The sequence below is a fragment of the Phyllobates terribilis genome, unplaced genomic scaffold (genome assembly GCF_046119375.1).
Source record: "Phyllobates terribilis strain yellow unplaced genomic scaffold, ASM4611937v1 Scaffold_393__1_contigs__length_1774422, whole genome shotgun sequence".
Taxonomy (NCBI): Eukaryota; Metazoa; Chordata; class Amphibia; order Anura; family Dendrobatidae; genus Phyllobates; species Phyllobates terribilis.
The window spans coordinates 690312-709423 of record NW_027363153.1 but is presented as its reverse complement, the minus strand read 5'-3'; the positions used below and the strand labels follow the sequence as shown (position 1 = coordinate 709423).

Here is a 19112-nt window from a genome sequence, read left to right as displayed (position 1 = left end):
ACACTGACTTCTTCCATTTAATGCCTGCAGACTATAAAAGAGAACCCAACCCAAAAAGTTTGGTTGATTAGTCTGTGGCATTCTGTTAAACTGTTGCTTATGGCGGTCTCTGTGAGCTTCTCAGCGACATTCAGCCAGCCAGGTATCCTGCCTGCAGTAGATGGAATGTGGCAATGGAACGCTGGCTGCGCGTGTCATAATAGGCTCTGAGCCTTTATATACCTGTGCACAGCATCAGCCACCTTCAGTCTGCTGCTGGACAGCCAGCAGCAGCAGCAGCAGGAGAGGTATGTAATCAGGAGCCCTCCTGCTAAGGGTAGACAGCTGCTCGTTCCACCCCACCCCCCGCCTTAATTGGTTCTCCTCCCTTCCAACGGTGTTGAGGCGGGTGGGAACAGCAGGGGGTGAAGGTGCTGTGTTTAAAGAGGTGGAGTTATGCAGATCTAAAACGCGTGGATTGCAGCAGCAGCAAGCCGAAAAGTGCAGGCATGTAAGGGATCTAGAGGTTGACAACATGTCTTCTTAACGGGAGTCCAGGAGCTCATCTCCACAAATGGACTTTTCAGGATCCTTGGGTGGCTCCGTAGTTTGAAACCAATTCTGGTTATCGCTTCTCGGCCTTTTGGCTAAGATCAAGTGTAGTATCTTTCGAAAAGGCGGTTTTGGATGTTGGCCGCCCTAGTAGATTGATACATTATGCACACTGGGGTTTAGGCGCTTGTTAGTACGCCAGGTGGCTAATATAGTCATCTGGTGGAAAGCATGGCCCCCCAGGATCGACGCCATTGGGCCGGGGAAGATCGAAAGCCCGAAGTGTGAAGTGCCCCAGGAGTGGTGACCCTGGGGTGCCTTAACTCACTGGGATTGGGAACCCCACTTGAGTTTATGGCACATTTGCACAAGCACTTCAAATTTTCTTTCTTCGCACACACCCTTATTCCGGGCCTTCTGGCCTTAGGACGGGGAATTTTTCAATTCCCGGTCGAAGGTCCGGGCAGTATTATACTGTGAAACCTTCACTATTTATTTAATTTCTTTGTCACTGTGTGTCCACTTATTCACGTGTGTCACGTCCTACTAGGATTTTGTCGGGATGCGGTTCCCTTACGGGTTCCTCTCTTGGCAGGTCTAGGGGGGGAGTGTGTGGCCATCAGGTTCCGCTCCCCCCTGAACCCCCCTGGCTCTCCTCTTTCGGGAGGAGAGCGTTGTTGGCTCCCCTCTTCCGGGAGGGGAGCACAGTCTTTGGCTCCCAGTGCCTTGCTCGGGTGAGAACTCGGGCAGGTGCTGGGGGTAAGATTGGGTCGCCTCTGGCTTCGGCTGGAGGTGGCTTTTTGTCCCTGTTCCTCGCTGTGGCCTTTTGGCTCGGAGGGACGGGGAATGGTTTGGGGGACCCTTCTCCTTTTGGAGAGGGTTTCAAGAAGACCAGCATCCTAGTGCACTTTTTTTGTGGCACTTGTCACTTTTTTAAGCGCACTCGGGTTTTGTACACGAATTCGGGCTTTCAAAAAAAAAAAAAAAAAATCTGTTCTTATCAGTTTAATATCTGATACGTCCCCTATCTGGGGACCATATATTAAATGGATTTTTAGAACAGGGAGATGGAAAAAGAGCTTGCTCTGTCCACTCCACGCATTGACCTGGTATTGCAGTATCTCCAGGACCGGTGCACCCCTTCTTTAATGCAGTTTCTAAAATCAGAAAGAATTGAATTCAATGTTTTTTGTTCATTTTGCTTGTTTGTCGGATTTTGGGATGGACTCTTTGGCTTTGCTTTTCTTCTCCTCATTGGATTTTTCATGTTCAAAGTTGCAGAAGCCAGATTACAAGCTCATTTTGGTTCAACTTCAGCAACTGTGCATTGCATTGCCATGTAATGTGATGCAATGCTATCTTTCTAGCTCTCCCTTTTTACTTCCTTTTGGATAAACAGACATATTAGGCAAGCATTTTGGCGCTTTCACCTAAATAACTACAGGTGGTGAGATAAGCTGCACAATATAATTGACCTTTCAGTATATTGTTGCACACACACCATCTATTTAGCAAATGCCCTTGTTATCAACAGCAGCCTTTTAAACTCACCTGAGCTAACAGGTATGTGCGCTGGTTACTCTGCTGCGCTTAAAATTTCTTTTTTGGTTTGCTACAATGCCTTTTCTGAAACGTTGTCTCCTTCTGCTGGAACACTGACTTCTTTCATTTAATGCCTGCAGACTATAAAAGAGAACCCAACCCAAAAAGTTTGGTTGATTAGTCTGTGGCATTCTGTTAAACTGTTGCTTATGGCGGTCTCTGTGAGCTTCTCAGCGACATTCAGCCAGCCAGGTATCCTGCCTGCAGTAGATGGAATGTGGCAATGGAACGCTGGCTGCGCGTGTCATAATAGGCTCTGAGCCTTTATATACCTGTGCACAGCAGCAGCCACCTTTAGTCTGCTGCTGGACAGCCAGCAGCAGCAGCAGCAGGAGAGGTATGTAATCAGGAGCCCTCCTGCTAAGGGTAGACAGCTGCTCGTTCCACCCCACCCCCCGCCTTAATTGGTTCTCCTCCCTTCCAACGGTGTTGAGGCGGGTGGGAACAGCAGGGGGTGAAGGTGCTGTGTTTAAAGAGGTGGGGTTATGCAGATCTAAAACTCGTGGATTGCAGCAGCAGCAAGCCGAAAAGTGCAGGCATGTAAGGGATCTAGAGGTTGACAACATGTCTTCTTAACGGGAGTCCAGGAGCTCATCTCCACAAATGGACTTTTCAGGATCCTTGGGTGGCTCCGTAGTTTGAAACCAATTCTGGTTATCGCTTCTCGGCCTTTTGGCTAAGATCAAGTGTAGTATCTGTTCTTATCAGTTTAATATCTGATACGTCCCCTATCTGGGGACCATATATTAAATGGATTTTTAGAACAGGGAGATGGAAAAAGAGCTTGCTCTGTCCACTCCACGCATTGACCTGGTATTGCAGTATCTCCAGGACCGGTGCACCCCTTCTTTAATGCAGTTTCTAAAATCAGAAAGAATTGAATTCAATGTTTTTTGTTCATTTTGCTTGTTTGTCGGATTTTGGGATGGACTCTTTGGCTTTGCTTTTCTTCTCCTCATTGGATTTTTCATGTTCAAAGTTGCAGAAGCCAGATTACAAGCTCATTTTGGTTCAACTTCAGCAACTGTGCATTGCATTGCCATGTAATGTGATGCAATGCTATCTTTCTAGCTCTCCCTTTTTACTTCCTTTTGGATAAACAGACATATTAGGCAAGCATTTTGGAGCTTTCACCTAAATAACTACAGGTGGTGAGATAAGCTGCACAATATAATTGACCTTTCAGTATATTGTTGCACACACACCATCTATTTAGCAAATGCCCTTGTTATCAACAGCAGCCTTTTAAACTCACCTGAGCTAACAGGTATGTGCGCTGGTTACTCTGCTGCGCTTAAAATTTCTTTTTTGGTTTGCTACAATGCCTTTTCTGAAACGTTGTCTCCTTCTGCTGGAACACTGACTTCTTTCATTTAATGCCTGCAGACTATAAAAGAGAACCCAACCCAAAAAGTTTGGTTGATTAGTCTGTGGCATTCTGTTAAACTGTTGCTTATGGCGGTCTCTGTGAGCTTCTCAGCGACATTCAGCCAGCCAGGTATCCTGCCTGCAGTAGATGGAATGTGGCAATGGAACGCTGGCTGCGCGTGTCATAATAGGCTCTGAGCCTTTATATACCTGTGCACAGCAGCAGCCACCTTCAGTCTGCTGCTGGACAGCCAGCAGCAGCAGCAGCAGCAGGAGAGGTATGTAATCAGGAGCCCTCCTGCTAAGGGTAGACAGCTGCTCGTTCCACCCCACCCCCCGCCTTAATTGGTTCTCCTCCCTTCCAACGGTGTTGAGGCGGGTGGGAACAGCAGGGGGTGAAGGTGCTGTGTTTAAAGAGGTGGAGTTATGCAGATCTAAAACGCGTGGATTGCAGCAGCAGCAAGCCGAAAAGTGCAGGCATGTAAGGGATCTAGAGGTTGACAACATGTCTTCTTAACGGGAGTCCAGGAGCTCATCTCCACAAATGGACTTTTCAGGATCCTTGGGTGGCTCCGTAGTTTGAAACCAATTCTGGTTATCGCTTCTCGGCCTTTTGGCTAAGATCAAGTGTAGTATCTGTTCTTATCAGTTTAATATCTGATACGTCCCCTATCTGGGGACCATATATTAAATGGATTTTTAGAACAGGGAGATGGAAAAAGAGCTTGCTCTGTCCACTCCACGCATTGACCTGGTATTGCAGTATCTCCAGGACCGGTGCACCCCTTCTTTAATGCAGTTTCTAAAATCAGAAAGAATTGAATTCAATGTTTTTTGTTCATTTTGCTTGTTTGTCGGATTTTGGGATGGACTCTTTGGCTTTGCTTTTCTTCTCCTCATTGGATTTTTCATGTTCAAAGTTGCAGAAGCCAGATTACAAACTCATTTTGGTTCAACTTCAGCAACTGTGCATTGCATTGCCATGTAATGTGATGCAATGCTATCTTTCTAGCTCTCCCTTTTTACTTCCTTTTGGATAAACAGACATATTAGGCAAGCATTTTGGAGCTTTCACCTAAATAACTACAGGTGGTGAGATAAGCTGCACAATATAATTGACCTTTCAGTATATTGTTGCACACACACCATCTATTTAGCAAATGCCCTTGTTATCAACAGCAGCCTTTTAAACTCACCTGAGCTAACAGGTATGTGCGCTGGTTACTCTGCTGCGCTTAAAATTTCTTTTTTGGTTTGCTACAATGCCTTTTCTGAAACGTTGTCTCCTTCTGCTGGAACACTGACTTCTTTCATTTAATGCCTGCAGACTATAAAAGAGAACCCAACCCAAAAAGTTTGGTTGATTAGTCTGTGGCATTCTGTTAAACTGTTGCTTATGGCGGTCTCTGTGAGCTTCTCAGCGACATTCAGCCAGCCAGGTATCCTGCCTGCAGTAGATGGAATGTGGCAATGGAACGCTGGCTGCGCGTGTCATAATAGGTTCTGAGCCTTTATATACCTGTGCACAGCAGCAGCCACCTTCAGTCTGCTGCTGGACAGCCAGCAGCAGCAGCAGCAGGAGAGGTATGTAATCAGGAGCCCTCCTGCTAAGGGTAGACAGCTGCTCGTTCCACCCCACCCCCCGCCTTAATTGGTTCTCCTCCCTTCCAACGGTGTTGAGGCGGGTGGGAACAGCAGGGGGTGAAGGTGCTGTGTTTAAAGAGGTGGAGTTATGCAGATCTAAAACGCGTGGATTGCAGCAGCAGCAAGCCGAAAAGTGCAGGCATGTAAGGGATCTAGAGGTTGACAACATGTCTTCTTAACGGGAGTCCAGGAGCTCATCTCCACAAATGGACTTTTCAGGATCCTTGGGTGGCTCCGTAGTTTGAAACCAATTCTGGTTATCGCTTCTCGGCCTTTTGGCTAAGATCAAGTGTAGTATCTGTTCTTATCAGTTTAATATCTGATACGTCCCCTATCTGGGGACCATATATTAAATGGATTTTTAGAACAGGGAGATGGAAAAAGAGCTTGCTCTGTCCACTCCACGCATTGACCTGGTATTGCAGTATCTCCAGGACCGGTGCACCCCTTCTTTAATGCAGTTTCTAAAATCAGAAAGAATTGAATTCAATGTTTTTTGTTCATTTTGCTTGTTTGTCGGATTTTGGGATGGACTCTTTGGCTTTGCTTTTCTTCTCCTCATTGGATTTTTCATGTTCAAAGTTGCAGAAGCCAGATTACAAGCTCATTTTGGTTCAACTTCAGCAACTGTGCATTGCATTGCCATGTAATGTGATGCAATGCTATCTTTCTAGCTCTCCCTTTTTACTTCCTTTTGGATAAACAGACATATTAGGCAAGCATTTTGGAGCTTTCACCTAAATAACTACAGGTGGTGAGATAAGCTGCACAATATAATTGACCTTTCAGTATATTGTTGCACACACACCATCTATTTAGCAAATGCCCTTGTTATCAACAGCAGCCTTTTAAACTCACCTGAGCTAACAGGTATGTGCGCTGGTTACTCTGCTGCGCTTAAAATTTCTTTTTTGGTTTGCTACAATGCCTTTTCTGAAACGTTGTCTCCTTCTGCTGGAACACTGACTTCTTTCATTTAATGCCTGCAGACTATAAAAGAGAACCCAACCCAAAAAGTTTGGTTGATTAGTCTGTGGCATTCTGTTAAACTGTTGCTTATGGCGGTCTCTGTGAGCTTCTCAGCGACATTCAGCCAGCCAGGTATCCCGCCTGCAGTAGATGGAATGTGGCAATGGAACGCTGGCTGCGCGTGTCATAATAGGCTCTGAGCCTTTATATACCTGTGCACAGCAGCAGCCACCTTCAGTCTGCTGCTGGACAGCCAGCAGCAGCAGCAGCAGGAGAGGTATGTAATCAGGAGCCCTCCTGCTAAGGGTAGACAGCTGCTCGTTCCACCCCACCCCCCGCCTTAATTGGTTCTCCTCCCTTCCAACGGTGTTGAGGCGGGTGGGAACAGCAGGGGGTGAAGGTGCTGTGTTTAAAGAGGTGGAGTTATGCAGATCTAAAACGCGTGGATTGCAGCAGCAGCAAGCCGAAAAGTGCAGGCATGTAAGGGATCTAGAGGTTGACAACATGTCTTCTTAACGGGAGTCCAGGAGCTCATCTCCACAAATGGACTTTTCAGGATCCTTGGGTGGCTCCGTAGTTTGAAACCAATTCTGGTTATCGCTTCTCGGCCTTTTGGCTAAGATCAAGTGTAGTATCTGTTCTTATCAGTTTAATATCTGATACGTCCCCTATCTGGGGACCATATATTAAATGGATTTTTAGAACAGGGAGATGGAAAAAGAGCTTGCTCTGTCCACTCCACGCATTGACCTGGTATTGCAGTATCTCCAGGACCGGTGCACCCCTTCTTTAATGCAGTTTCTAAAATCAGAAAGAATTGAATTCAATGTTTTTTGTTCATTTTGCTTGTTTGTCGGATTTTGGGATGGACTCTTTGGCTTTGCTTTTCTTCTCCTCATTGGATTTTTCATGTTCAAAGTTGCAGAAGCCAGATTACAAGCTCATTTTGGTTCAACTTCAGCAACTGTGCATTGCATTGCCATGTAATGTGATGCAATGCTATCTTTCTAGCTCTCCCTTTTTACTTCCTTTTGGATAAACAGACATATTAGGCAAGCATTTTGGAGCTTTCACCTAAATAACTACAGGTGGTGAGATAAGCTGCACAATATAATTGACCTTTCAGTATATTGTTGCACACACACCATCTATTTAGCAAATGCCCTTGTTATCAACAGCAGCCTTTTAAACTCACCTGAGCTAACAGGTATGTGCGCTGGTTACTCTGCTGCGCTTAAAATTTCTTTTTTGGTTTGCTACAATGCCTTTTCTGAAACGTTGTCTCCTTCTGCTGGAACACTGACTTCTTTCATTTAATGCCTGCAGACTATAAAAGAGAACCCAACCCAAAAAGTTTGGTTGATTAGTCTGTGGCATTCTGTTAAACTGTTGCTTATGGCGGTCTCTGTGAGCTTCTCAGCGACATTCAGCCAGCCAGGTATCCTGCCTGCAGTAGATGGAATGTGGCAATGGAACGCTGGCTGCGCGTGTCATAATAGGCTCTGAGCCTTTATATACCTGTGCACAGCAGCAGCCACCTTCAGTCTGCTGCTGGACAGCCAGCAGCAGCAGCAGCAGGAGAGGTATGTAATCAGGAGCCCTCCTGCTAAGGGTAGACAGCTGCTCGTTCCACCCCACCCCCCGCCTTAATTGGTTCTCCTCCCTTCCAACGGTGTTGAGGCGGGTGGGAACAGCAGGGGGTGAAGGTGCTGTGTTTAAAGAGGTGGAGTTATGCAGATCTAAAACGCGTGGATTGCAGCAGCAGCAAGCCGAAAAGTGCAGGCATGTAAGGGATCTAGAGGTTGACAACATGTCTTCTTAACGGGAGTCCAGGAGCTCATCTCCACAAATGGACTTTTCAGGATCCTTGGGTGGCTCCGTAGTTTGAAACCAATTCTGGTTATCGCTTCTCGGCCTTTTGGCTAAGATCAAGTGTAGTATCTGTTCTTATCAGTTTAATATCTGATACGTCCCCTATCTGGGGACCATATATTAAATGGATTTTTAGAACAGGGAGATGGAAAAAGAGCTTGCTCTGTCCACTCCACGCATTGACCTGGTATTGCAGTATCTCCAGGACCGGTGCACCCCTTCTTTAATGCAGTTTCTAAAATCAGAAAGAATTGAATTCAATGTTTTTTGTTCATTTTGCTTGTTTGTCGGATTTTGGGATGGACTCTTTGGCTTTGCTTTTCTTCTCCTCATTGGATTTTTCATGTTCAAAGTTGCAGAAGCCAGATTACAAGCTCATTTTGGTTCAACTTCAGCAACTGTGCATTGCATTGCCATGTAATGTGATGCAATGCTATCTTTCTAGCTCTCCCTTTTTACTTCCTTTTGGATAAACAGACATATTAGGCAAGCATTTTGGAGCTTTCACCTAAATAACTACAGGTGGTGAGATAAGCTGCACAATATAATTGACCTTTCAGTATATTGTTGCACACACACCATCTATTTAGCAAATGCCCTTGTTATCAACAGCAGCCTTTTAAACTCACCTGAGCTAACAGGTATGTGCGCTGGTTACTCTGCTGCGCTTAAAATTTCTTTTTTGGTTTGCTACAATGCCTTTTCTGAAACGTTGTCTCCTTCTGCTGGAACACTGACTTCTTTCATTTAATGCCTGCAGACTATAAAAGAGAACCCAACCCAAAAAGTTTGGTTGATTAGTCTGTGGCATTCTGTTAAACTGTTGCTTATGGCGGTCTCTGTGAGCTTCTCAGCGACATTCAGCCAGCCAGGTATCCTGCCTGCAGTAGATGGAATGTGGCAATGGAACGCTGGCTGCGCGTGTCATAATAGGCTCTGAGCCTTTATATACCTGTGCACAGCAGCAGCCACCTTCAGTCTGCTGCTGGACAGCCAGCAGCAGCAGCAGCAGGAGAGGTATGTAATCAGGAGCCCTCCTGCTAAGGGTAGACAGCTGCTCGTTCCACCCCACCCCCCGCCTTAATTGGTTCTCCTCCCTTCCAACGGTGTTGAGGCGGGTGGGAACAGCAGGGGGTGAAGGTGCTGTGTTTAAAGAGGTGGAGTTATGCAGATCTAAAACGCGTGGATTGCAGCAGCAGCAAGCCGAAAAGTGCAGGCATGTAAGGGATCTAGAGGTTGACAACATGTCTTCTTAACGGGAGTCCAGGAGCTCATCTCCACAAATGGACTTTTCAGGATCCTTGGGTGGCTCCGTAGTTTGAAACCAATTCTGGTTATCGCTTCTCGGCCTTTTGGCTAAGATCAAGTGTAGTATCTGTTCTTATCAGTTTAATATCTGATACGTCCCCTATCTGGGGACCATATATTAAATGGATTTTTAGAACAGGGAGATGGAAAAAGAGCTTGCTCTGTCCACTCCACGCATTGACCTGGTATTGCAGTATCTCCAGGACCGGTGCACCCCTTCTTTAATGCAGTTTCTAAAATCAGAAAGAATTTAATTCAATGTTTTTTGTTCATTTTGCTTGTTTGTCGGATTTTGGGATGGACTCTTTGGCTTTGCTTTTCTTCTCCTCATTGGATTTTTCATGTTCAAAGTTGCAGAAGCCAGATTACAAGCTCATTTTGGTTCAACTTCAGCAACTGTGCATTGCATTGCCATGTAATGTGATGCAATGCTATCTTTCTAGCTCTCCCTTTTTACTTCCTTTTGGATAAACAGACATATTAGGCAAGCATTTTGGAGCTTTCACCTAAATAACTACAGGTGGTGAGATAAGCTGCACAATATAATTGACCTTTCAGTATATTGTTGCACACACACCATCTATTTAGCAAATGCCCTTGTTATCAACAGCAGCCTTTTAAACTCACCTGAGCTAACAGGTATGTGCGCTGGTTACTCTGCTGCGCTTAAAATTTCTTTTTTGGTTTGCTACAATGCCTTTTCTGAAACGTTGTCTCCTTCTGCTGGAACACTGACTTCTTTCATTTAATGCCTGCAGACTATAAAAGAGAACCCAACCCAAAAAGTTTGGTTGATTAGTCTGTGGCATTCTGTTAAACTGTTGCTTATGGCGGTCTCTGTGAGCTTCTCAGCGACATTCAGCCAGCCAGGTATCCTGCCTGCAGTAGATGGAATGTGGCAATGGAACGCTGGCTGCGCGTGTCATAATAGGCTCTGAGCCTTTATATACCTGTGCACAGCAGCAGCCACCTTCAGTCTGCTGCTGGACAGCCAGCAGCAGCAGCAGCAGGAGAGGTATGTAATCAGGAGCCCTCCTGCTAAGGGTAGACAGCTGCTCGTTCCACCCCACCCCCCGCCTTAATTGGTTCTCCTCCCTTCCAACGGTGTTGAGGCGGGTGGGAACAGCAGGGGGTGAAGGTGCTGTGTTTAAAGAGGTGGAGTTATGCAGATCTAAAACGCGTGGATTGCAGCAGCAGCAAGCCGAAAAGTGCAGGCATGTAAGGGATCTAGAGGTTGACAACATGTCTTCTTAACGGGAGTCCAGGAGCTCATCTCCACAAATGGACTTTTCAGGATCCTTGGGTGGCTCCGTAGTTTGAAACCAATTCTGGTTATCGCTTCTCGGCCTTTTGGCTAAGATCAAGTGTAGTATCTGTTCTTATCAGTTTAATATCTGATACGTCCCCTATCTGGGGACCATATATTAAATGGATTTTTAGAACAGGGAGATGGAAAAAGAGCTTGCTCTGTCCACTCCACGCATTGACCTGGTATTGCAGTATCTCCAGGACCGGTGCACCCCTTCTTTAATGCAGTTTCTAAAATCAGAAAGAATTGAATTCAATGTTTTTTGTTCATTTTGCTTGTTTGTCGGATTTTGGGATGGACTCTTTGGCTTTGCTTTTCTTCTCCTCATTGGATTTTTCATGTTCAAAGTTGCAGAAGCCAGATTACAAGCTCATTTTGGTTCAACTTCAGCAACTGTGCATTGCATTGCCATGTAATGTGATGCAATGCTATCTTTCTAGCTCTCCCTTTTTACTTCCTTTTGGATAAACAGACATATTAGGCAAGCATTTTGGAGCTTTCACCTAAATAACTACAGGTGGTGAGATAAGCTGCACAATATAATTGACCTTTCAGTATATTGTTGCACACACACCATCTATTTAGCAAATGCCCTTGTTATCAACAGCAGCCTTTTAAACTCACCTGAGCTAACAGGTATGTGCGCTGGTTACTCTGCTGCGCTTAAAATTTCTTTTTTGGTTTGCTACAATGCCTTTTCTGAAACGTTGTCTCCTTCTGCTGGAACACTGACTTCTTTCATTTAATGCCTGCAGACTATAAAAGAGAACCCAACCCAAAAAGTTTGGTTGATTAGTCTGTGGCATTCTGTTAAACTGTTGCTTATGGCGGTCTCTGTGAGCTTCTCAGCGACATTCAGCCAGCCAGGTATCCTGCCTGCAGTAGATGGAATGTGGCAATGGAACGCTGGCTGCGCGTGTCATAATAGGCTCTGAGCCTTTATATACCTGTGCACAGCAGCAGCCACCTTCAGTCTGCTGCTGGACAGCCAGCAGCAGCAGCAGCAGGAGAGGTATGTAATCAGGAGCCCTCCTGCTAAGGGTAGACAGCTGCTCGTTCCACCCCACCCCCCGCCTTAATTGGTTCTCCTCCCTTCCAACGGTGTTGAGGCGGGTGGGAACAGCAGGGGGTGAAGGTGCTGTGTTTAAAGAGGTGGAGTTATGCAGATCTAAAACGCGTGGATTGCAGCAGCAGCAAGCCGAAAAGTGCAGGCATGTAAGGGATCTAGAGGTTGACAACATGTCTTCTTAACGGGAGTCCAGGAGCTCATCTCCACAAATGGACTTTTCAGGATCCTTGGGTGGCTCCGTAGTTTGAAACCAATTCTGGTTATCGCTTCTCGGCCTTTTGGCTAAGATCAAGTGTAGTATCTGTTCTTATCAGTTTAATATCTGATACGTCCCCTATCTGGGGACCATATATTAAATGGATTTTTAGAACAGGGAGATGGAAAAAGAGCTTGCTCTGTCCACTCCACGCATTGACCTGGTATTGCAGTATCTCCAGGACCGGTGCACCCCTTCTTTAATGCAGTTTCTAAAATCAGAAAGAATTGAATTCAATGTTTTTTGTTCATTTTGCTTGTTTGTCGGATTTTGGGATGGACTCTTTGGCTTTGCTTTTCTTCTCCTCATTGGATTTTTCATGTTCAAAGTTGCAGAAGCCAGATTACAAGCTCATTTTGGTTCAACTTCAGCAACTGTGCATTGCATTGCCATGTAATGTGATGCAATGCTATCTTTCTAGCTCTCCCTTTTTACTTCCTTTTGGATAAACAGACATATTAGGCAAGCATTTTGGAGCTTTCACCTAAATAACTACAGGTGGTGAGATAAGCTGCACAATATAATTGACCTTTCAGTATATTGTTGCACACACACCATCTATTTAGCAAATGCCCTTGTTATCAACAGCAGCCTTTTAAACTCACCTGAGCTAACAGGTATGTGCGCTGGTTACTCTGCTGCGCTTAAAATTTCTTTTTTGGTTTGCTACAATGCCTTTTCTGAAACGTTGTCTCCTTCTGCTGGAACACTGACTTCTTTCATTTAATGCCTGCAGACTATAAAAGAGAACCCAACCCAAAAAGTTTGGTTGATTAGTCTGTGGCATTCTGTTAAACTGTTGCTTATGGCGGTCTCTGTGAGCTTCTCAGCGACATTCAGCCAGCCAGGTATCCTGCCTGCAGTAGATGGAATGTGGCAATGGAACGCTGGCTGCGCGTGTCATAATAGGCTCTGAGCCTTTATATACCTGTGCACAGCAGCAGCCACCTTCAGTCTGCTGCTGGACAGCCAGCAGCAGCAGCAGCAGGAGAGGTATGTAATCAGGAGCCCTCCTGCTAAGGGTAGACAGCTGCTCGTTCCACCCCACCCCCCGCCTTAATTGGTTCTCCTCCCTTCCAACGGTGTTGAGGCGGGTGGGAACAGCAGGGGGTGAAGGTGCTGTGTTTAAAGAGGTGGAGTTATGCAGATCTAAAACGCGTGGATTGCAGCAGCAGCAAGCCGAAAAGTGCAGGCATGTAAGGGATCTAGAGGTTGACAACATGTCTTCTTAACGGGAGTCCAGGAGCTCATCTCCACAAATGGACTTTTCAGGATCCTTGGGTGGCTCCGTAGTTTGAAACCAATTCTGGTTATCGCTTCTCGGCCTTTTGGCTAAGATCAAGTGTAGTATCTGTTCTTATCAGTTTAATATCTGATACGTCCCCTATCTGGGGACCATATATTAAATGGATTTTTAGAACAGGGAGATGGAAAAAGAGCTTGCTCTGTCCACTCCACGCATTGACCTGGTATTGCAGTATCTCCAGGACCGGTGCACCCCTTCTTTAATGCAGTTTCTAAAATCAGAAAGAATTGAATTCAATGTTTTTGGTTCATTTTGCTTGTTTGTCGGATTTTGGGATGGACTCTTTGGCTTTGCTTTTCTTCTCCTCATTGGATTTTTCATGTTCAAAGTTGCAGAAGCCAGATTACAAGCTCATTTTGGTTCAACTTCAGCAACTGTGCATTGCATTGCCATGTAATGTGATGCAATGCTATCTTTCTAGCTCTCCCTTTTTACTTCCTTTTGGATAAACAGACATATTAGGCAAGCATTTTGGAGCTTTCACCTAAATAACTACAGGTGGTGAGATAAGCTGCACAATATAATTGACCTTTCAGTATATTGTTGCACACACACCATCTATTTAGCAAATGCCCTTGTTATCAACAGCAGCCTTTTAAACTCACCTGAGCTAACAGGTATGTGCGCTGGTTACTCTGCTGCGCTTAAAATTTCTTTTTTGGTTTGCTACAATGCCTTTTCTGAAACGTTGTCTCCTTCTGCTGGAACACTGACTTCTTTCATTTAATGCCTGCAGACTATAAAAGAGAACCCAACCCAAAAAGTTTGGTTGATTAGTCTGTGGCATTCTGTTAAACTGTTGCTTATGGCGGTCTCTGTGAGCTTCTCAGCGACATTCAGCCAGCCAGGTATCCTGCCTGCAGTAGATGGAATGTGGCAATGGAACGCTGGCTGCGCGTGTCATAATAGGCTCTGAGCCTTTATATACCTGTGCACAGCAGCAGCCACCTTCAGTCTGCTGCTGGACAGCCAGCAGCAGCAGCAGCAGGAGAGGTATGTAATCAGGAGCCCTCCTGCTAAGGGTAGACAGCTGCTCGTTCCACCCCACCCCCCGCCTTAATTGGTTCTCCTCCCTTCCAACGGTGTTGAGGCGGGTGGGAACAGCAGGGGGTGAAGGTGCTGTGTTTAAAGAGGTGGAGTTATGCAGATCTAAAACGCGTGGATTGCAGCAGCAGCAAGCCGAAAAGTGCAGGCATGTAAGGGATCTAGAGGTTGACAACATGTCTTCTTAACGGGAGTCCAGGAGCTCATCTCCACAAATGGACTTTTCAGGATCCTTGGGTGGCTCCGTAGTTTGAAACCAATTCTGGTTATCGCTTCTCGGCCTTTTGGCTAAGATCAAGTGTAGTATCTGTTCTTATCAGTTTAATATCTGATACGTCCCCTATCTGGGGACCATATATTAAATGGATTTTTAGAACAGGGAGATGGAAAAAGAGCTTGCTCTGTCCACTCCACGCATTGACCTGGTATTGCAGTATCTCCAGGACCGGTGCACCCCTTCTTTAATGCAGTTTCTAAAATCAGAAAGAATTGAATTCAATGTTTTTTGTTCATTTTGCTTGTTTGTCGGATTTTGGGATGGACTCTTTGGCTTTGCTTTTCTTCTCCTCATTGGATTTTTCATGTTCAAAGTTGCAGAAGCCAGATTACAAGCTCATTTTGGTTCAACTTCAGCAACTGTGCATTGCATTGCCATGTAATGTGATGCAATGCTATCTTTCTAGCTCTCCCTTTTTACTTCCTTTTGGATAAACAGACATATTAGGCAAGCATTTTGGAGCTTTCACCTAAATAACTACAGGTGGTGAGATAAGCTGCACAATATAATTGACCTTTCAGTATATTGTTGCACACACACCATCTATTTAGCAAATGCCCTTGTTATCAACAGCAGCCTTTTAAACTCACCTGAGCTAACAGGTATGTGCGCTGGTTACTCTGCTGCGCTTAAAATTTCTTTTTTGGTTTGCTACAATGCCTTTTCTGAAACGTTGTCTCCTTCTGCTGGAACACTGACTTCTTTCATTTAATGCCTGCAGACTATAAAAGAGAACCCAACCCAAAAAGTTTGGTTGATTAGTCTGTGGCATTCTGTTAAACTGTTGCTTATGGCGGTCTCTGTGAGCTTCTCAGCGACATTCAGCCAGCCAGGTATCCTGCCTGCAGTAGATGGAATGTGGCAATGGAACGCTGGCTGCGCGTGTCATAATAGGCTCTGAGCCTTTATATACCTGTGCACAGCAGCAGCCACCTTCAGTCTGCTGCTGGACAGCCAGCAGCAGCAGCAGCAGGAGAGGTATGTAATCAGGAGCCCTCCTGCTAAGGGTAGACAGCTGCTCGTTCCACCCCACCCCCCGCCTTAATTGGTTCTCCTCCCTTCCAACGGTGTTGAGGCGGGTGGGAACAGCAGGGGGTGAAGGTGCTGTGTTTAAAGAGGTGGAGTTATGCAGATCTAAAACGCGTGGATTGCAGCAGCAGCAAGCCGAAAAGTGCAGGCATGTAAGGGATCTAGAGGTTGACAACATGTCTTCTTAACGGGAGTCCAGGAGCTCATCTCCACAAATGGACTTTTCAGGATCCTTGGGTGGCTCCGTAGTTTGAAACCAATTCTGGTTATCGCTTCTCGGCCTTTTGGCTAAGATCAAGTGTAGTATCTGTTCTTATCAGTTTAATATCTGATACGTCCCCTATCTGGGGACCATATATTAAATGGATTTTTAGAACAGGGAGATGGAAAAAGAGCTTGCTCTGTCCACTCCACGCATTGACCTGGTATTGCAGTATCTCCAGGACCGGTGCACCCCTTCTTTAATGCAGTTTCTAAAATCAGAAAGAATTGAATTCAATGTTTTTTGTTCATTTTGCTTGTTTGTCGGATTTTGGGATGGACTCTTTGGCTTTGCTTTTCTTCTCCTCATTGGATTTTTCATGTTCAAAGTTGCAGAAGCCAGATTACAAGCTCATTTTGGTTCAACTTCAGCAACTGTGCATTGCATTGCCATGTAATGTGATGCAATGCTATCTTTCTAGCTCTCCCTTTTTACTTCCTTTTGGATAAACAGACATATTAGGCAAGCATTTTGGAGCTTTCACCTAAATAACTACAGGTGGTGAGATAAGCTGCACAATATAATTGACCTTTCAGTATATTGTTGCACACACACCATCTATTTAGCAAATGCCCTTGTTATCAACAGCAGCCTTTTAAACTCACCTGAGCTAACAGGTATGTGCGCTGGTTACTCTGCTGCGCTTAAAATTTCTTTTTTGGTTTGCTACAATGCCTTTTCTGAAACGTTGTCTCCTTCTGCTGGAACACTGACTTCTTTCATTTAATGCCTGCAGACTATAAAAGAGAACCCAACCCAAAAAGTTTGGTTGATTAGTCTGTGGCATTCTGTTAAACTGTTGCTTATGGCGGTCTCTGTGAGCTTCTCAGCGACATTCAGCCAGCCAGGTATCCTGCCTGCAGTAGATGGAATGTGGCAATGGAACGCTGGCTGCGCGTGTCATAATAGGCTCTGAGCCTTTATATACCTGTGCACAGCAGCAGCCACCTTCAGTCTGCTGCTGGACAGCCAGCAGCAGCAGCAGCAGGAGAGGTATGTAATCAGGAGCCCTCCTGCTAAGGGTAGACAGCTGCTCGTTCCACCCCACCCCCCGCCTTAATTGGTTCTCCTCCCTTCCAACGGTGTTGAGGCGGGTGGGAACAGCAGGGGGTGAAGGTGCTGTGTTTAAAGAGGTGGAGTTATGCAGATCTAAAACGCGTGGATTGCAGCAGCAGCAAGCCGAAAAGTGCAGGCATGTAAGGGATCTAGAGGTTGACAACATGTCTTCTTAACGGGAGTCCAGGAGCTCATCTCCACAAATGGACTTTTCAGGATCCTTGGGTGGCTCCGTAGTTTGAAACCAATTCTGGTTATCGCTTCTCGGCCTTTTGGCTAAGATCAAGTGTAGTATCTGTTCTTATCAGTTTAATATCTGATACGTCCCCTATCTGGGGACCATATATTAAATGGATTTTTAGAACAGGGAGATGGAAAAAGAGCTTGCTCTGTCCACTCCACGCATTGACCTGGTATTGCAGTATCTCCAGGACCGGTGCACCCCTTCTTTAATGCAGTTTCTAAAATCAGAAAGAATTGAATTCAATGTTTTTGGTTCATTTTGCTTGTTTGTCGGATTTTGGGATGGACTCTTTGGCTTTGCTTTTCTTCTCCTCATTGGATTTTTCATGTTCAAAGTTGCAGAAGCCAGATTACAAGCTCATTTTGGTTCAACTTCAGCAACTGTGCATTGCATTGCCATGTAATGTGATGCAATGCTATCTTTCTAGCTCTCCCTTTTTACTTCCTTTTGGATAAACAGACATATTAGGCAAGCATTTTGGAGCTTTCACCTAAATAACTACAGGTGGTGAGATAAGCTGCACAATATAATTGACCTTTCAGTATATTGTTGCACACACACCATCTATTTAGCAAATGCCCTTGTTATCAACAGCAGCCTTTTAAACTCACCTGAGCTAACAGGTATGTGCGCTGGTTACTCTGCTGCGCTTAAAATTTCTTTTTTGGTTTGCTACAATGCCTTTTCTGAAACGTTGTCTCCTTCTGCTGGAACACTGACTTCTTTCATTTAATGCCCGCAGACTATAAAAGAGAACCCAACCCAAAAAGTTTGGTTGATTAGTCTGTGGCATTCTGTTAAACTGTTGCTTATGGCGGTCTCTGTGAGCTTCTCAGCGACATTCAGCCAGCCAGGTATCCTGCCTGCAGTAGATGGAATGTGGCAATGGAACGCTGGCTGCGCGTGTCATAATAGGCTCTGAGCCTTTATATACCTGTGCACAGCAGCAGCCACCTTCAGTCTGCTGCTGGACAGCCAGCAGCAGCAGCAGCAGGAGAGGTATGTAATCAGGAGCCCTCCTGCTAAGGGTAGACAGCTGCTCGTTCCACCCCACCCCCCGCCTTAATTGGTTCTCCTCCCTTCCAACGGTGTTGAGGCGGGTGGGAACAGCAGGGGGTGAAGGTGCTGTGTTTAAAGAGGTGGAGTTATGCAGATCTAAAACGCGTGGATTGCAGCAGCAGCAAGCCGAAAAGTGCAGGCATGTAAGGGATCTAGAGGTTGACAACATGTCTTCTTAACGGGAGTCCAGGAGCTCATCTCCACAAATGGACTTTTCAGGATCCTTGGGTGGCTCCGTAGTTTGAAACCAATTCTGGTTATCGCTTCTCGGCCTTTTGGCTAAGATCAAGTGTAGTATCTGTTCTTATCAGTTTAATATCTGATACCTCCCCTATCTGGGGACCATATATTAAATGGATTTTTAGAACAGGGAGATGGAAAAAGAGCTTGCTCTGTCCACTCCACGCATTGACCTGGTATTGCAGTATCTCCAGGACCGGTGCACCCCTTCTTTAATGCAGTTTCTAAAATCAGAAAGAATTGAATTCAATGTTTTTTTTTCATTTTGCTTGTTTGTCGGATTTTGGGATGGACTCTTTGGCTTTGCTTTTCTTCTCCTCATTGGATTTTTCATGTTCAAAGTTGCAGAAGCCAGATTACAAGCTCATTTTGGTTCAACTTCAGCAACTGTGCATTGCATTGCCATGTAATGTGATGCAATGCTATCTTTCTAGCTCTCCCTGTTTACTTCCTTTTGGATAAACAGACATATTAGGCAAGCATTTTGGAGCTTTCACCTAAATAACTACAGGTGGTGAGATAAGCTGCACAATATAATTGACCTTTCAGTATATTGTTGCACACACACCATCTATTTAGCAAATGCCCTTGTTATCAACAGCAGCCTTTTAAACTCACCTGAGCTAACAGGTATGTGCGCTGGTTACTCTGCTGCGCTTAAAATTTC

The 19112-nt window shown here is 45.3% G+C and overlaps 14 non-coding genes and 1 pseudogene across 14 annotated transcripts; all 15 read left to right on the top strand.

The window, feature by feature from the left end:
• The first annotated feature begins 606 nt into the window (after positions 1 to 606).
• Positions 607 to 698, top strand: LOC141224571 (U2 spliceosomal RNA; annotated as a pseudogene).
• Positions 699 to 1492: 794 nt separating this feature from the next.
• On the top strand, positions 1493 to 1674 carry LOC141224487 (U2 spliceosomal RNA). Its single transcript, XR_012291895.1, has one exon. It is a non-coding gene; the product is annotated as a U2 spliceosomal RNA (small nuclear RNA).
• Positions 1675 to 2789: 1115 nt separating this feature from the next.
• LOC141224611 (U2 spliceosomal RNA) lies at positions 2790 to 2980 on the top strand. The gene has a single exon (XR_012291947.1). It is a non-coding gene; the product is annotated as a U2 spliceosomal RNA (small nuclear RNA).
• A 1118-nt stretch (positions 2981 to 4098) lies between these two features.
• Positions 4099 to 4289, top strand: LOC141224610 (U2 spliceosomal RNA). Its single transcript, XR_012291946.1, has one exon. It is a non-coding gene; the product is annotated as a U2 spliceosomal RNA (small nuclear RNA).
• A 1115-nt stretch (positions 4290 to 5404) lies between these two features.
• On the top strand, positions 5405 to 5595 carry LOC141224609 (U2 spliceosomal RNA). Its single transcript, XR_012291945.1, has one exon. It is a non-coding gene; the product is annotated as a U2 spliceosomal RNA (small nuclear RNA).
• Positions 5596 to 6710: 1115 nt separating this feature from the next.
• LOC141224608 (U2 spliceosomal RNA) lies at positions 6711 to 6901 on the top strand. Its single transcript, XR_012291944.1, has one exon. It is a non-coding gene; the product is annotated as a U2 spliceosomal RNA (small nuclear RNA).
• Positions 6902 to 8016: 1115 nt separating this feature from the next.
• On the top strand, positions 8017 to 8207 carry LOC141224607 (U2 spliceosomal RNA). The gene has a single exon (XR_012291943.1). It is a non-coding gene; the product is annotated as a U2 spliceosomal RNA (small nuclear RNA).
• Positions 8208 to 9322: 1115 nt separating this feature from the next.
• Positions 9323 to 9513, top strand: LOC141224606 (U2 spliceosomal RNA). Its single transcript, XR_012291942.1, has one exon. It is a non-coding gene; the product is annotated as a U2 spliceosomal RNA (small nuclear RNA).
• Positions 9514 to 10628: 1115 nt separating this feature from the next.
• Positions 10629 to 10819, top strand: LOC141224604 (U2 spliceosomal RNA). Its single transcript, XR_012291940.1, has one exon. It is a non-coding gene; the product is annotated as a U2 spliceosomal RNA (small nuclear RNA).
• A 1115-nt stretch (positions 10820 to 11934) lies between these two features.
• On the top strand, positions 11935 to 12125 carry LOC141224603 (U2 spliceosomal RNA). The gene has a single exon (XR_012291939.1). It is a non-coding gene; the product is annotated as a U2 spliceosomal RNA (small nuclear RNA).
• Positions 12126 to 13240: 1115 nt separating this feature from the next.
• LOC141224602 (U2 spliceosomal RNA) lies at positions 13241 to 13431 on the top strand. The gene has a single exon (XR_012291938.1). It is a non-coding gene; the product is annotated as a U2 spliceosomal RNA (small nuclear RNA).
• A 1115-nt stretch (positions 13432 to 14546) lies between these two features.
• On the top strand, positions 14547 to 14737 carry LOC141224601 (U2 spliceosomal RNA). Its single transcript, XR_012291937.1, has one exon. It is a non-coding gene; the product is annotated as a U2 spliceosomal RNA (small nuclear RNA).
• A 1115-nt stretch (positions 14738 to 15852) lies between these two features.
• Positions 15853 to 16043, top strand: LOC141224600 (U2 spliceosomal RNA). Its single transcript, XR_012291936.1, has one exon. It is a non-coding gene; the product is annotated as a U2 spliceosomal RNA (small nuclear RNA).
• A 1115-nt stretch (positions 16044 to 17158) lies between these two features.
• LOC141224599 (U2 spliceosomal RNA) lies at positions 17159 to 17349 on the top strand. Its single transcript, XR_012291935.1, has one exon. It is a non-coding gene; the product is annotated as a U2 spliceosomal RNA (small nuclear RNA).
• A 1115-nt stretch (positions 17350 to 18464) lies between these two features.
• LOC141225078 (U2 spliceosomal RNA) lies at positions 18465 to 18655 on the top strand. Its single transcript, XR_012292402.1, has one exon. It is a non-coding gene; the product is annotated as a U2 spliceosomal RNA (small nuclear RNA).
• Positions 18656 to 19112: the final 457 nt, after the last annotated feature.